Source organism: Panthera onca, chromosome A1 (assembly GCF_046562875.1).
Source record: "Panthera onca isolate mPanOnc1 chromosome A1, mPanOnc1 haplotype 2, whole genome shotgun sequence".
Lineage (NCBI taxonomy): Eukaryota > Metazoa > Chordata > Mammalia > Carnivora > Felidae > Panthera > Panthera onca.
In genome coordinates, this window is record NC_138339.1 from 218,122,595 (window position 1) to 218,137,723 (window position 15,129).

Here is a 15,129-nt window from a genome sequence, read left to right on the forward strand (position 1 = left end):
GAGAGGGGGACACAGATTCCCAAGCAGGCTCTGGGCTGTTAGTGCAGCGTCCGATGTGGGACTTGACCCCATGAACTCGGATCGTGACCTGAGCTGAAATCAAGAGTTGGCCGCTTAATCGACTGAGCCAGCCAGATGCCCCTCAAAATGGGATTTTAGTGCCTACCTATCATTTTTAGGGAGTGAAAAGCTACAGAACTGATCGGTTGATTTTTATTTTTTAAAGAACGTAGGTGCTTTCTGGCCAGGTGCTCTTTGTCCTAGATCTGGCAAAAACAGATTTAATGAGCATGTGCTCACAAGTCGGCTGTGGTCTTTCCAGGCTATCCCTTGCTTTTCTTCAGACGAATTTTTCCTAATACTTGGAAAATACTTTCCTAATTCCTGTGTACTGGGCTTTCCCAGGGGAGGAAGGGGTACCAATGTGCTCCACTGCACTTTCTTCTGAAATTCTCAGTGACATGAGCAGATACATTAAGCATATGAGGCCTTCCGTGTAGGTGGGAGATGTGTTCTAGCACATCTCTGCAGAGTAACCCTCTCTTCCTTCACCAGGCTCTCCCCGAGACCAGACAGGTGACTGTGGGGTGCGAGATGCTGCTGGCTTCTTTTGTGAGTTGTCGCTGGCTGTGGGTCTTCTGTGGGGGAGAGTGCCTCCCACTCAGTGTATCCTCAACAACAGACAGGCTGCCATGGAGCAGGTGTCAGCAACAGGAAGTGAAACCAGAAGTAGCCAGAGCACATGGCTAAGAGGGTGGTGACAAGAAGGGGATCTGGCTTTTGTGGTTGAGCCTGGACTCGTGATGAATGACCATCCACAGTGTTCCTCCAGGAAGCTGACATGTGGGGAGTTTTATTTTTTTGTGGCAGCCAGAAGTATCATTTCATACGAGCCACATTTGACACTGCAGGCACTTGACCAGTGTTTTTGACACATGGTTTTGAAGGGGGCTATGCCTCCAGGTTCTTAAATAATGGCTAAGTGAGTTTTAAGAATGATAAATAACCTACAAGCATATTTGTATGCCACAAAAAAAAAAATAGAGGGGCTCCTGGGTGACTCAAGTCAGTTGGGCGTCTGACTTCGGCTCAGGTCATGATCTCGCATACTGTGAGTTCAAGCCCCATGTCGGGCTCTGTCCTGACAACTCGGAGCTTGGAGTCTGCTTCAGATTCTATGTCTCCCTCTCTCTCTGCCCCTCACCCACTCTCACTGTGTGTGTGTCTCTCTCTCAATAAAATAAAATAAAATAAAATAAAATAAAATAAAATAAAAACATGAAAAAGAGAACAGTATTAATATTACTACCCTCATGATTATAAATATAACCCTCATTTGGAGATGTCCTTGCTTGCATGGTGCAGGTTTTGCAGGGGAGTGGTTGAGATGCTGTCTGTTCCTCTCAGTTTGAGGCTGCATTCTGCACCTCTGCTAGCCCATGACGGCTCATCTCTTGAGAGCATCTTTTTTGGCATTAAAAACAATAAATGTATATAATTTACACACCATAAAGCTCACCACTTCGAAGTGTACAATGCAGTGACCTTTAGTATGTGTGCAAGGTTGTGCCACTATCATCACTGATTCCACAACACTTTTATCACCCCCAGAGAACCCCCATACTCATTAGCAGTCACTCCCAAGTTCCCCCAGCCCCCAGGCCCCTGGCAACCACTAATCTACTTCCTGTCACTATGGATTTACCTGTTATGGGCGTTTCATATACACAGAGCATACAGTACGTGGCCTCGTGTGTCTGGCTTCCTTCACTTGCACAGTATTTTCGAGGTTCGTCCACATCGCAGCATGTATTAGTGCTTCATTATTATCCCTTTTAGTTGCCGGATAATATTCTATTGTATGGGCATACGACATCTTGCTTGTCCATTCATCAGCTGATGGACATTTGGGTGATTTCCGGCTTTTGACCATTAAGAACAATGATGCTATGGGGCGCCTGGGTGGCTCAGTTGGTTAAGTGCCCGACTTTGGCTCAGATCATGATCTCACAGTTCATGGGTTCAAGCCCTGCGCCGACTTTGTGCTGACAAGCTCAGAACCTGCTTCGGATTCTGTGTCTCCCTCTCTCTCTGTCCCCACCTCACTCACACTCTCTCTTTCTCTCAAAAATAAACATTAAAAGATAAAAATAAAAAAGAACAACGTTGCTATGAAGATTTGTGCAGACGTATTACTAGGGACATGTTTTCATTTCTCTTGATATATATCTAAAAACAGAATTCTGCAGTCCCAGGGTAATTCATATTTAATTTTCTGAGGAACTATACAATCATTTTTCACAGCAGCTGCATCATTCCTGCCAGCAAAGTATAAGAGTTATTTTTTCCACATGCTTGCCAAATGTTGTTATTGTCTTTTTTGTGTGTGTGTCTAGCCCTCCTAGTGGGTTGAAGTGAGGCTTATTGTGGTTGTGAGCATTTTCTACACAATATTCTCACACACATTAGAACTGTGGTTTGCACACATGAGTTCCCCTAGCCCATGGTTTATTTGAGAACCTTAGCCATTCTGTCATTTAACCAAGATCTGCTAGCATCCGCCATGTGCCAAGAACTTCTCAGAAGTGCTGCGAACATGACACAGAGAGAGCAAGGTACATCCGCCTGGCTGTCATGGAATTTACATTCAGTAAATTCTGAGGAAAAGGATAAAGATGTGTACGTGCATGGTGTATTAGGGTTCTCCAGAGAGAGAGATTTATAGAGACAGATTTATTTTAAGGAATGGCTCACACAGTTGTGAAGGCTTGGTGAGTCCAAAATCTGATGGGAGAGGCCAGCAGGCTGGTCACTCAAGGAAGAACCACAGTTTGAGTTCAAAAGCAGTCTTCTGTAGAACCAGAAGAGCTGATATCGTAAGTGAAGTCTAAAGGCTATCTGCTGGCAGAATTCTCTCTTGCTCAAGGGAAGTCAGTTTTTTGTTCTATTTAGTCCTTTAACAGATTGGATGAGGCCCACCCACATTAGGGAGGGCAAGGTGCTTTACTCAAAGCCTACTAACTTAAACGTAAATCTCATTCAAAAACACCCTCACAAGAACATCCAGAATAGCATTTGTCCACATCTGGGGACCGTAGCCTAGCCATTAACTGTCACAGAGGGTATCCACAGTAGATAGGTGATTGGGAAGACTATCTGGGCAGGTGATATTTAAACTGAGGTCTAAAGGAGGAGAAAAAATCAAGTGTGCAGTGAGAAGAACATTCCAGGGAGACGATCCTGGCCTCAGCGTCACCTTCTGTAAAGTGTGATATGTCTTCCATCACCTGCCATCAAAGTCAGTAAATAAGAAAAAAAAAAAAAAAAAAAAAAAAAAAGGAATAATGGCTGGAACCAAGGTTGTGGCATCATATGCCAAAGCTACTTCTAGTCCAAAGCTAGTGAGCTAGTTTCTGAAATAGGGAATTTTGTCCACTTCCCAAGTTGGACACCAAGGCAGGTTTCTAAGGAAAGCAATGGAAAAAAAGACACACAGCAAAAGTTCCAGAGAAGAGGACTGAGACCTTGAGTATTCACTTAATCATCTCCTTGGCAGTCTATAATTACAAATTATATGAGATATGTAAGGACCCAACCTATTTTTAAAAAAACATTTTTTTTAAAGTTTATTTATTTCTGAGACAGAAACAGAGCATGAGTGGGGGAGGGGCAGAGAGAGAGGGAGACACAGAATCTGAAGCCGGCTCCAGGATCCGAGCTGTCATCACACAGCCCGACGCGGGGCTCGAACTCACAAACTGTGAGATCATGACCTGAGCCGAAGTCGGTAGCTCAACCGACTGAGCCACACAGGCGCCCCCCAACCTATTTTTAAAAAGGTAGAGCCTATTCTCACAGTGAGGAGTCCCCAGATCCAGACCCTTCCTTGACAAGAGAGGACAATCCTGCTCACCCTAGCCTTTGCTGCCACCTCCTTGATTCCCAGAGCCTCTGGCTTGGGACATCCCTGCCCATGGATTGGCCTTACTCCATTTTATTGGGGTGTTGAGTTCAGGGAAACACAAGACCAAACCAAACCCCTACCAACACATTTCTCCTGCACCATGCAGTTCGGACTTGAATGTGAACGGTTCTTTCTGCCATGTGGTGGTGACCAGGTGCCAGGGCTTGCTGGCTTCTCCTCAGCAAACTCTCTAGGCTGTAGGCAGGGTGTGACGGTCTCTCCTGGCCCGACTTTGTATTTTGTAGGCTTCAGGTTTCTTCTTTCTCAGGGAAGGGCTGACTGGCTTCCACGCCAGCAAATGTGGGCTAATTATTTGCCTTTGGTATGTTTATGTAGCAAAAATGTGTGTCTTTTTTCTTTGGTTTCCTGCTCTAGGGTCTCTCATTCTGTCTTCCTGTTAAGGAAGACACAGAACATCTCTCTGCAAGGGAAGTATAAAATGCTCTGCATTGTTTTCCCTGGTCAGAGTGGACTCCTTTTGTGCTCTCCTCTGTGGAAGAACTAAGGCTCTGTGTCTCCTTTTCCTCAGGCTAGGAGTTGACTATTTGATTCCATTAACTCAACTTTTTTTTTATATGTAAATTTATTCACCAGCCAGATTGTAACAGCTTCAGAAACTGACCCTAAAGCCAGAGAAGCATGTGTAGTTTGAAAACACTTGTGTGAATAATTTAAATTCTGGCAAAAAATTTAGGTATGCAAGTGGAGAATAGGGAATACATTCTCTGGTTGAATGTTAACTCCTTCTAAGGATAAAATAAAGCCAAACAGGTGGTCATAGGACCTCTTTTACCTTTCCTGAAAAAATAATAACAGTAATAGCTAACTTACTTTGCGCCAGCCATTGTTCTCACACTCTGTGAAGACTGACCCATCCAATCTTCACACAGCCTCAGGAGACATACTATCATCCCTACCTTTAGGTGAGAAAATAGAGCCAGAAAAGCTTGAACCACCTCCCCACCCCACCCCTACCCCTCTGAGTCCACTACACAAATTTTAAATGTAAGTGTCAAAATATTATCGAGTTTACCTTCCCAAGTCAGGAAACAGACTTCAGAGAGTCCCTGCTACCTTTATGATGGTGGCCCTGAAGGAGGGCTTCCCAAGCCTGCTCCAGCCAATGGCCAGGCCCTAAGGCAGGAGCCTATTGCCACTCGGTCCCTTTTCTGTATCAGAATGCAGGTAGAGCACTGAGGCACATGGACCCACCCTCTCTCATCAGCAGCAAGCAGATCTTCTTACTTAAGGGAGTGCATACAGGAGAGCGTCTCCAACTGTTATGGCAGAAGATCACCTGGGCTGCAGCTACTGTGCAGGCACTGACTCAGGGGCAGGGTCCAGGTGATGCTTCTGCTGCTGGCCCATGAGACTAAGAAGCAAGGGCCCAGGACACCTGACTCTTGATTGCACTTGTTAACTGCAGGTTTCAGCTGGAACTTTTCTAACAAGTTAATCCTTCTGTATTTGAACACGTAGTTGACTTAGTCCCCACTCACTATCTCTGTTTTTATTCACTGGGGTAGATGTTCTCCATTTCAGAGAGTGTTATGGGCCAAATTGTGCCCCCCCACCCCCATCCTATGTTGAAGCTCTAACCCTCAGGACCTCAGAATGTGATGTATTTGGAGAAAGGACCTTTGAAGAGATTATTAAGTTACAACAAGGTCAGAAGAGTGGACCCTAATCCAGTTTGACTGTTGTCCCTATGAAGGAGGAGATTTGGACACACACAGACAGCCGGGGAGGCACCTCACAGAAGAAAGAGGTGCCATGTGAAGATATAGTGAGAAGGTGAGAGGCCTCAGAAGAAACCAAGCCTGCTGACTTTTTGATCTCAGACTTCCAACTTCTGGAACTCTGAGAAAATAAATTTCTGTAGCTTAACCCTCCCCATCTGTGGTATTTTGCTGTAGCAGCCCAAGAAAACTAGCATAGAGGGTACCCATTATCTGAAACCTTTCTCGTGAAACCTCCCACCATTGGGTGACTTTGCTGGGGGCCAGAGCTCCACCTTTCACCAGGCAAGCTGGAAAGACCGGTGGTTGTTTTTCCTGGCCCTAAACAGCCTTCAAAGCGGTGTGTGGCCCATTGTGGGCTCTTCCAAGGACTTCAGATTTGGCGTGAGGTGTGAAAACAAGCAAGGGCTCCTCAGAATCTTCTCTAGTGGCAGTACTGGCTCTCTTTGTCCCGGGGCTCCACGGACGTGCTGGCAGTGGAGGAGGCCCGTGTCCAGCAGTGATGAGGCCACGGCTGGGGTGCCAGGGCAGTGCTGGCTGTGCAGGGCAGTGCGGTCCCAGAAGCAGCATCCCACCCGGGCTGTCCTGAGGCATGACACTGGCAGGGTCAGTGGCCTGGTTCCCTTCGTTCTTTGCCTTCTTCCAAACCTGGTCCTCTAACCTTCCAGGCATTCACTGCGCCCACACCCCCAGCTGTCCCCCCACTGGGGACAGTGGCTTTCTGACACATTCCTTTTCTGCCCAGCTTGCTAAAGCTGGTTTTCACTCTTTGCAACCAAGATGTTTGACTAGTATAGTCACAAAGATTTTGAGTGATTGACCTGGTTTTCTGGCTTAAATACTCTTCATCTGGATTTTTTTTCTTTTTTTACTCACCTATGCTTCATCGCTTTCCCATCAGAAGCAGAGTGATGAGGTTTTCTCTGTTTCTCGTCCTATTATATCCAAGCAGAATGTGGGGCTGTGGGCTGGTCTGGTCCTCACAGGCCACCTGAGAGCAATACATTCTTCATTCCAGCCAGGATATGGGGAGGTGTGCTTAGATGCCAAGTGCACATCCTAATCTTCAGCCCTAAATCAGGTATCCCATGTCGTGCCTTATAGCAATGGGTTATAGCAAAATGAACAGACAAACAGCAGTTTAGGCAAGCATCTCCAGAGCACAGCATGGCAGAGGGCTAAGGTATGGTGGTGTCTCAGACCAGGGTTAGAGCAATGGTGATGGTGAGCTATATTTCAGATGCACAGCCAACAAGATTTGCTGCTGAACTGTATGTGTATTTCAGCTTAGTTAGGATTAGGGTCTGCTGTATCCAAAATAATAGGACAGAAGTTTATTTTTCTCTGAAATCAAAGTCTGCGTAGGAAATCCAGGGCCAGTGCACCACACACTGTGCCTGTTACCAAAGAAAGGAAGCCTTCCTTCTCTCCAATCTCTCCCTTTTAGAATGGAAATGTACATCCTGTGCCTGTCCCACCACTGTATTTTGGAAACACATAACTTCCCTGGTTTTACAGGTTTGTAATGGAGAGGAATTTTGTCTCAGAACAGATCATACCTTGGGTCTCACTTATGCCTGATTTAGATGCCGTTTAGAACAGACTGTGGATTTGGAGTCGGTGCTGAAATGCATTAAGACTTTTGGGGCTGTTAGGATGGGAATAATGTATTTTGATTGAGAGAAAGACATAAATTTGGGGGCCCAAAGGGTGGAGTCATTTGGACTGAACTGTGTTCTTCCCAGATTCACATGTCAAAGCTCTATTTGGAGGCTGTATGACTGTATTTGGAGACAAGACTTCTAAAGAGGTAATTATGGTTAAATGGGGTCATAAGTGTGGAGCTCTAATACAATAAGACTGGTGCATTTAGAAAAGAGGAGACACCAGGGAATACATGTGCACATGCAGAGAAAAAGGGCCGCATGAAGACACGCAGCAAGAAGGGGACCGTCTGCAAGCCACAGAGAGGCCTCAGGAGAAACCAATCTGCTAATTCCTTGATCTTGGAATTCTAGCCTTCAGTGTTGTGAGAGAATTAATGTTGTTTAAGCCTCCTGGTCTGTGTTATGGCAGCCTATCAAACTAATACAGGCTTTGCTTCTTAACTCCAAATCCATTCTTCATTGTGTTGTTTTGGCACTGGAGCTGGAATCTGTAAACATTTTTCCTTTGCTGGTTGTCATGATGTTAGCTTTGTCAGTAGATGGTACTATATGGATATGGCAGGAAGAAGGAGATTCTCTTCTTGGTTATGGTTCTCTTTCTCTTCCACTTGCTCCCATGAGGTGACTTCCAATGGCATGCATATGGGGCATCCCATGGCCATCACCGTCCAGCTTTGGCCCATTTTCCCACCCACCACCTTTAGTCCACTGACTGTGAATTTCCTCTAAGGTAACTGGCCTAAGGGAACCCAGCAAACTTCTCCACCTCTGGTGGGCTGCAGCCATACCCTTTTCAACAAGTTTTGAGCCTTTTCCCCCTTCAAATTTGTTTCTTCTTTGCCTACTCTTTCTCAGCCATCAGTCCTTTAGAGTTTTCTTTTATCCCCTTTTAGTACCCAGTCCCCTATAAATAGTAATTCTTTATATTAAACTTTGCCTGTTTAAGTTCTATTTCCAGACTAGACCCTGAATGATAGACATACTAACAGCTCACTATTAGGGCATCTTGGGGTGTGACCCTCATCCTCATGGTTCAAGGCAGCCTCTGCATTCAAGATGTCAAGATAGAGAAAGTGATAAGGGAGACAAAAAGTGGTCCTTTGGTACTTCCATTAACATCCAATTGTCCAGAACCAAGTCATAGGGCCACAACTAGGTACAAGGAAACCTGAGAAATGCCATCTTTATTCTGGGGGCACATGTGCCTGGTAAAAGTTCTCTTACTATGGAAGAACAGAAAACACTGGAACCACAGAGCAGTCCCTACTACATGAATTAGAAGTAAAATCAAGAAATCAAGGATAACTGCCAGATTTCTGACTGAACAAAATATAGATGGTAGTGCCACTTATTAGGATGGGTAAAGCTGGAAGTTGAGAAGGCTTGGGGCCAGGGGTGGGATAGAGAAAGAATCAAAGATGTTGTTTTGTCACACCAAAATTGATGTTCTCATTAGAAATTTAAGTTAAACCATTGACTGCAGAAAACTGGAACTCAGGGGAGTCATAAACATATAGATGACATTCAAAGGTCTATGGTTGGATGAGATTGTCTAGGGAAGTGGAATAAAAGAGATTGTGGGGATTGAGATTGGATGAGGGAAGTGGAATAAAAAGAGAAGAGAACAGGGGACACAGCCTGAGACTCAAACATTTAGAGGTCAGGTAGAGAAGGGAAGCCAGTAAAGGAAGCTAAAAGGAAGGAGCCATTGATATTTGATGATATCAAGGATAGTTAATTTTTTTAGGTGTGACAATGATGGAGTGGTTATGTTTTTTATAAAAAGAGTCCTTATTTAGAAAAACATACAGAAATATTTACAGATGAAATAATATGTCTGGGCCTTGCAAATAATTTGGGAGCAGGAAGTACGTAGGAGATAAATGAAACCAGACTGGTCATGAATTGACACTGAGTGATAAGAGCATGGGAATTCATTATATTATCCTGTTGACTTTTGGACATATTTAAAACTTTCCATATTAGGAAAGAAAAAAAAAAAAAAAAAGGAATGGCCACTCAAGTAGGACGACAACCAAGATATCATGGTGTCAAGAAACCTAGGAAAAAACATCCTTCATGAAAATAGTGGGCAATGGCCAGTGCTTCTGAGGACGGAGAAGATGTGGACAGAGAGCTGACCCCTCGAGCTGACAAAATAGCTGTTGCGGGGGTCTCATTAAGAATCATTCAGTGGGTGGGGCTTCTCGGTGGCTCAGTCAGTTAAACATCCAACTCTTTTTTTTTTAATTTTTAAAAATCTTTTCATTTATTTTTGAGAGAGAGAGAGAGAGAGACAGAGTGCAATTGGGGGAGGAATAGAGAGAGAGGGAGACACAGAATCTGAAGCTGTCAGCACAGAGCCTGATGCGGGGCTCGAACCCATGAACCACAAGATCATGACCTGAGCCAAAGTTGGATTTTCCACCGACTGAGCCACCCACGTGCCCCAAACGTCCAACTCTTGATTTCAACTCAGGTCATGATCTCATGATACATGAGTTCGAGCCCCACCCTGGCAGCGTGAAGCCTGCTTGGGATTCTCTCTCTCTCTCTGCCCCTCCCCCACTCACTCTCACTCTCTTTTTAAAATAAATAAACTTAAAAACAAAGAGTCATTCAGTGGGTTGATGAAGACGAGAGCCTGGCTGGGAGGAGAAGTTGTGCAGAGAATGGAGGATGAGGGAATAGAATGAAAAAGACAATTTCTTTGCTCTAAAGGAAAACAAAGAAATGGAAAAACAGCTAGAGGGGCATGGAACTGAGGAATCTATTTAAATGGGTCATATTGAGGCAAATCAATATGTTGATTGGAATGATCCAGCGAGGAAGAAATTTATGCCATAGGAGGCAAGAGCTTGAGTAGGGACAGATGATTGGCTGGAGAGCACAAGAGAGGGTCTGGCTTTGGAGAAGAGCAGGTTGAGAAGGCAAACTATCAGCTGTGGGTTTTCACACAGGTTCTGAATTCAGTGGTGGGAAGATGAGGTAGTTCTCATCTAATTGTATGTATTTTCTCAGTGAAGTATAAAATGAGGTCGCAAGCTGAAAGTGAAGAAAAAAGTTTCCTGTAGGTTTGAGGAGGGAGGAGAAGTTGCCACAAAGTCTCCTTGAGAAGAGGGGACTTGATTTACCAGGGAAATGTGACCATTTAAAAGCTATTGTTATGCCCAGAATTCGTGATCCCCAAAGACCACCAGGGAGCCGAGTCCGATGCAAAAGCAAAAGAGCCTTTATTCGAGCTAGCTCGAACTCAATCCCCTACCTGCACGGTGCACGCAGCGGTGAGATACTGGGGAGAGAGAGCGAGTTTCAAAAGCACAAAAGTTTTATAGGGGTCTAGGGGCAGTTGGTGAGGTAATGGCTGTGGCCTCAGCTGATTGGCTGGGGAAGGGTCGGAGTCCTGTTACGCAGGTCGCTGGGCATGTTTTGATCAGGAAGTTTGAACGGGTGAGCCGGAGGTTACTCAAGGGGAGGAGGCCTGGTCTAGGTGAAGGACACAGAACAAGATGGAGTCAGCTGGCGTAGGCCTGCCTTTTCACTATCTTATACATTTTTTAAGAAAAAGAGGGGCGCCTGGGTGGCGCAGTCGGTTAAGCGTCCGACTTCAGCCAGGTCACGATCTCGCGGTCCGTGAGTTCGAGCCCCGCGTCAGGCTCTGGGCTGATGGCTCGGAGCCTGGAGCCTGTTTCCGATTCTGTGTCTCCCTCTCTCTCTGCCCCTCCCCCGTTCATGCTCTGTCTCTCTCTGTCCCAAAAATAAATAAAAAATGTTAAAAAAAAAAAAAAAAAAAAACATGCAGCAGGATTGTTTGATTTTCTTCTCCCAGTTTCTGCTGCTGGAATGCAGCCATGTAGCAAGCAGACAGTTGGGTTTAATGAGGGTTGGTGTTTTGCCGGGTTAATTAAATGGCGGGAGAGATAGGAGGCCCAGGGTGTTTGTAGCAGTGAGGCTGATGTGCTGGACCATGGGCTCTGAGTCCAGGGAAGTGTATGGTGCATGTATGCATGCATGCGTGAGTGCATGCACACATGTCCTGGGGATTTAGAGGGCCACGTGGTTTTGAAGTGTAGCTGGAGTGGGGAAACTCAAATGAGTGAATCAGGAGGTGAAGAGGTGGTGGCCAAGAATGGGCAGGGTGTCGAAATAGAGAATTTGGAGATGGTGTGCTTAACGGTGAAGACAGAGTCAAGGTATGCCAGAGGGGGCAGATGGTGGAGGTGGGGTGGAGAAAGTGGCCACTGGAGTTAGAGGCCAAGAAACCAGAGGCTAGAGTTCTCCTCTCCTTTCCCATCAGACATCAAGCACAGGTTTTGTGTCTCATTGGTCCATGGTAATTGTTGACTAAATGTTGGGCATGAGGCCAGGTACAAGTGAACAAGGAGCAGGATGGAGGGAGGGGAAGTAAGAGCGGTAAGAGTAGCCTCTACATGATCACCTATCCCCTTGGTTCTGCCTAGAATGCTGCCATTTATAGGTGTTTAATATATTCTAATGGAGTAATCTGAGGTCCATGGGAAGACATATTTGACTCAGTTCAATCTGAGCAATGTTTATCGAGAACCTTATATCTTTAGAATGGCAGACTCTGTGCTGAGAGTACCTAGGAAAGGCTATAATCAAGTTGGAGAGAGGGCATAAACCATTCGTTAAACTGCCAGACAGCTTCTGCTAAGTGCCAAACGGTGAATGAATACATTGCTTTGCCTCCTCTTTTCAGAGAAGGGAATTTCTTAAGAGGTCTGTTTGAAATTGTAGGGTCTCAGGAAAGCCTGCTGTAATACATTGTGGAGCTGAGACTGAAAGGGCCCCAAAACAGACAACTTGCAAATAGATACATGCTTTGTTTGGTAGTTTTCACCTTTCCTCAAATGCCATCAATCTTTATTCCCGAAAGAGAACTCTTACGAATGAAGTCTTTCCCCTTGTGTATAATCCTACTGATTCCTCATAAAATTGTCCTATTTCCCTCTATAGTAGGGTTTTCCAGAGAAACAGAACCAATAGGATACACAAACGCATGCACGTACACAAATTTATTTTAAGCAATTGGCTCCTGCAAATGAACCCCATGGGACAGACTGTTAGGCTAGAAATCCTGTTAAGAAGTGATGATGTCTGGAGTCCAAATTCCACAGGGCAGCAGGCCAGAAATTCAGGCAGGGTTTCTATTTTGCAGTTTTGACAATTTCTTCTGCTTTGGGAAACCTTAGTTTTTCTCTTAAGGCCTTCATCTGACTGGATGAGGCCAACCTACATGACAGAGAACGCTGTGCTTTACTGAAAGTCTACTGATTTAGGTGTAAATCTCATCTAAAAAATACTTTACAGCAATCTCTAGATTGGTGTTTGACCAAACCACCATAGCGTAGTCAAGGTGACACATAAAATTGACCATCGCACTGGCCTAGAAGATAATCAATACTAAAGGAATTTAATTCATCTGGTTTTTTCTTTGGAATGTTTATAGTCTATCAAATATATAATTTTTGTGAAAGTCTTATCCGAGCTATTATTCTTTCAGCTTCTTGCTAATAGGTACTATTTTCCATTCCTCTTTCCATCATTTCCCCAAACTTAGCCACTATTGTATATTGATGTATTATCAAGTCCTGTGCTGAGTGCTTTGCATGCATTAACTTAGTTATTCTGCAGAACAATCCCCATTGGACTGCTACATCATTGTTATCATTTCACAGGGAGCAAAGAGGCTCAGAGAGGGTAAGTTACATGCACACACACACACACACACACACACAGCTGGAAGTAGTGAGGCAGAGTGGAGCTAAGGCTGGCTATTGTTCCCTGCAGAGTACCTGGTGTTTCTCCAAAATTCCCTCTGCCATGAAGGCCCTGCTTTCCATCTGGGGCAGCCACTTCTCTCCAGAGCCAGCTCCTGCCCCACAGCCTCTGAGAGGCCATTTCTGCTGTGCTCTTCCTTAGGAAGAAGAGCTGATGGGAGCCAGCTGATGGGAGCCAGATGAGAGGGTCTCTACTTCACCAGGACATCAGGGGGAACACCAGGGAGTTCTCACAGCAGGGAACTGATGAAGCTACACCTTATCCTAATCTTCAAAGCCAGAATGGCTGTCATTCACACAGAACTACCTATAGCAGAGGGGCACCTGGGTGGCTCAGTCAGTTAAGTGTCTGACCTTGGTTCAGGTTGTGATCTCACAGTTTGTGAGTTCAAACCCCACTTCGGGCTCTGTGCTGACAGCTCAGAGCCTGGTTTGGATTTTGTGTCTCCCTCTGCAACCACACTCCATCTTGTGCTCTCTCTTTTTCTGTTTCAAAAATAAATAAATAAACTTATTTTTTAAAAAAGAGGTACCTGTAGTGTTCGCTGAGCCCTAGGACTGGCCCCCACTGGCACAAGTACTCAGAAATGTTCGTTTTCTGGCAGTGACCCTCTTGAGGGCAGGACCCACATCTTAGGTGTTATTGTATATCTTCATCCTATGTGGACTGACACAGCTCTGCTTAATGTTTTTGTTTGTTTTTTAGCAACAATGTATTTTTTTAATTTTATTTTTTATTTTTAAAATTTACATCCAAATTAGTTAGCATAGAGTGCAACAATGATTTCAGGAGTAGATTCCTTAATGACCCTTACCCATTCAGCCCATCCCTCCTCCCACAACCCCTCCAGTAACCCACTGTTCGTTTTCCATATTTAAGTCTCTTATGTTTTGTCCCTCTCCCTGTGTTTATATTATTTTTGCTTCCCTTCCCTTATGTTCATCTGTTTTGTCTCTTGAAGTCCTCATATGAATGAAGTCATATGATTTTTGTCTTTCTCTGACTGACAAATTTCACTTAGCATAATACCCTCCAATTCCATCCACGTAGTTGCAAATGACAAGATTTCATTCTTTTTGATTGCTGAGTAATACTCCATTGTGTGTGTGTATATATATATATATATATATATATATATATATATATATATATATATCACATCTTCTTTATCCATTCATCCCTCAATGGACATTTGGTCTCTTTCCATACTTTGGCTATTGCTGATAGTGCTGCTATAAACATGGGGGTGCATGTGTCTCTTCGAAACAGCACACCTGTAGCCTCTGGATAAATGCCTAGTAGTGCAATTGCTGGGTCGTAGAGTAGTTCTATTTTAGTTTTTTGAGGAACCTCCATACTGTTTTCCAGAGTGGCTGCACTAGCTTGCATTCCCAACTCTGCTTAATGTTTGTTGGACAAATGGATTTAAAAAAAAAAAGAATAAATGAAGATGTATTTTTTGAAGTTGGCAAGATTATTTCATTTCTTTCTTCATCCACACACATATATTTACTAAGTATCTACTATGTGTCAGTGGCCGTATAGACAGTGGTGCTACAAAGACATGTGAGATTTTTCTAATTCTGGCCCATAGGAGAAATTCATTTATTCTTTTCTACTCTTCTATACAGAGAGGAAAAACAACAGCCATACAGCAAGCTGGTTCCTTAATGTATCCTACTAGGTTTCCTGGGGTTTCATCCTTCCAGGCTCCTAATTACCTAACATGTTCAAAACAGAAGAGTCTTTTTATGTACGCCAGGGGAAGGAATTTATAAACACTGACATTCCTGGAGTGTGGAAAATTCAGATGTCAGAATGCCTTCTTCACTGCATGTTTCCCATCTGTTTGTTTTTCTACAGCATCTACTCCTTTGCCAAACCCACCTCTCTCTACTCCACCAGGACAGAGCCCAGGTTAGACTGCCAGCCAAAGCTCCTTTCCTCCTGGGGCATC